Genomic DNA, 2,799 nt, shown 5'->3' with positions numbered 1-2,799 from the left:
TGGTTTCTACTGAGAGATCAGAACTTAATCTGATTTGTTTGCCTTTTCTTTGGCTGCCTTTAGAATTCTCTCCTTGTATTTGATTTTGGAGAGCTTGATTATGATATGTCTTGGTGATTTTCTTTTGGGTGTCTATCCTTCCTGGGGTTCATTCAGCTTCTTGAATACTTATCTTTTCATCCTTCAAAATGTTAGAGAAATTTACTTCCAGAAGATCCTTAACTATCTCTGTTGATTTGTGTGATTCTTCCTGTTCTGGAATGCCAATAATTCTTAAGTTATTCCTCTTTATGTTATGCAACATGAATCTTAGACTCTTTTCAGACTTTTTTATCCTTTTTTTCTGCTTGCTTTTCTGTCTTAGCAGTATTGAGAGATGAGTCTTCCAGCTCCCTGGTTCTGGCTTCTATCTCTTCAGTTCTACTCCTTTGCCCTTTCAATGTATTGTCCATTTCTGATATTTTATTATTAATCATTTGAACCTCTTTTTTCAGGTTTTGAATAGCTTCCAATGCTATAGATACCTTATTTGACATCTCCTGTAGCACTATCTTGATGTCTTCCTTATTTTCCTCCACCCTTCATGAAGCATTTTAATTTGTCTAAATATCATTTTCCTGAATTCCTTCTCAGGCAGATGCAAAGCCTGCTCTTTTTCTAATGGGAGTCTATGCTTACCTCCAGCTCATTTGTCTCAGTTACTCTTTTCTCTTTCTGGACATGGGCAAAGATCTTTTGTTTTTTTCTTGGACATTTTCAAGTTAGATGTGTTTTCAATGATCAAAAGAATGTGTGTTGCTGTATTATTAAGATTACTGAGTGCCTCCTTGTGGATGTGATCTGGAGATAGGCTTCCTTTTAAAATCTCTTAGTACTTAACTGTGAGTAATCTTAGCAAGTGTTGGCTATCTATGTAATGTGTAGCAGCTGGTATTGGCTCCTGCCTGGATGGTGGGATATCATAGGGTATGGTGGGATATCATAGCTTATGGCTATAGCTGTAATTGGCTATATGGCCAACTATACAATTGGCTATATGGCCACTATTGCTGTTTCTTCTTGGATAATGTTAAAGAGAAAGCTCCCTCCCCAGGGAAAAAAGTAGGACCAAAAAAAGGCAAAAAAACAGACACAAAAGTAAAAGCAAAAACGGAAAAAAACAAAACAGAAAGCAGCAATAACAATAAAACCCATACAAATTAGTCCAGTAGTCAGGAGCTCTGGTAGCGTAGTGGTTACGAATCGGGCTGCGAACCTTAAGGTCAGTGGTTCGAAACTACCAGCCGCTCCGCGGGAGAAAGATGAGGCTTTCTACTCCCGTAAGGATTTACACCCTCGGAAACCCTGTACAGGGTCGCTATGGTTCGGAACCGACTTGACGGCACTCAACAACAACAACAACAACAAGTCTTGCTGAGTAGATCAGTTTGTATGTACAGTGGAAATCTTCAGGGGTACGTGGGGGTGCTTCCTCTAGTCATTGCCATGAAGGTGCACAGAAAGAGAATGAGAAATGAGCGAAAGAAAGATTGGTCACACCTTTTTCTCTGATGACTGGTTAGGTCTCTCCATATCCACAGCATCCTTCTCCCTTTAGTGTTTTTAACAGGTGTTGGGTTTACACACTGATCTTGTACATAGTAGTTGGTGTTGGTTCTTGCCTTTTATGTTTGGGTTTTACAGGGTACAAATATGCTCTGCTGTATGGCCAGACTCACTATTCTTTGTTAAATAAGACAAATAAAAACTGCTGCTCAAGTTACTTCTGGGCTACCGCACTGTCAGACATAATAAGAACCCGCAGGACGATTAGCTACAGGACTTAAAGCTGGGACTTTATCTACTTTGTGCAGTGGGAAAATTGTGTCCTGTATGCACAATGACGGACCCTTTTGGGGTTGTGCTCCCACCTGCTTGGAGCACACTGGGTTGGGCAGAGAAGGTGTGACAGGGTGGAAGCACAAGGAGTCGAAGGAAAAAACAGTGAAAAAAGAGAAAATCACCAAAACCCCTAAAACCTCTTTTTCCATAAGTTGCTGGGTAGTTTCCCTTCCTAGCTGCTGGCTGTGGCCCTAGCCTCTGAACTTTGCCAGGACTGTGGGTTAGCGGCAGAGTCCGATGGATTCAGTAGTTTCTGCGTTCCTTCTTGCTCCTTTCGATTTCTCCACTGGTAGGCACCCAAAACTATTTCCCTGTACTTTATATTGAATTTAAAGCTCCAGGTTTGTCCCTGCAAAGCGTTTTGTTTTGGCTTTCCCAAACTTCACAGAAGAGACTTTCCTGAGTCCCTTTCACTTCCTCTGCCCCCAAACCGGAAGTGTGTGAACATTTCTAACCTTTTCTTTTTCTTTTTGATACAATAACAGTGTATTCCTTCTATCTTTTTTTAAAGTAAATATTTTGTTTATGGTGGTAGTGGTCATTGTGTGCCACTAAGTTGGTTCTGCTTTGTGAGGAACCTGCATAGGGTTTCTGAGGTTCTAAATTTTAATGGGAGCATAAAGTCTCATCTTTCTCCTGGAGTGATTGGTATATTTGAACTACTGACCTTTTGGTTAGCAACCCAGTTTGTAATCTACAACACTCCTTATTTTGCTCATAGAATCCTTCAATATTCAAGCCTAAGTTTGAAGTTTTCCTTCAGCTCTTTCAACTTGAAAAATGCTGAGTGTATTCTTCCCTTTTGTTTTTCTAACTCCAGGTCTTTGCACATTTCATTGTAATATTTGGCATTGTCTTCTCAAGCTGCCCTTTGAAATATTATGTTCAGCTCTTTTACTTCATCATTTCTTTCAATTG

This window comes from Chrysochloris asiatica, unplaced genomic scaffold, assembly GCF_000296735.1.
Source record: "Chrysochloris asiatica unplaced genomic scaffold, ChrAsi1.0 scaffold00016, whole genome shotgun sequence".
Taxonomy (NCBI): domain Eukaryota; kingdom Metazoa; phylum Chordata; class Mammalia; order Afrosoricida; family Chrysochloridae; genus Chrysochloris; species Chrysochloris asiatica.
Note: the sequence above shows the minus strand (reverse complement) of the source record.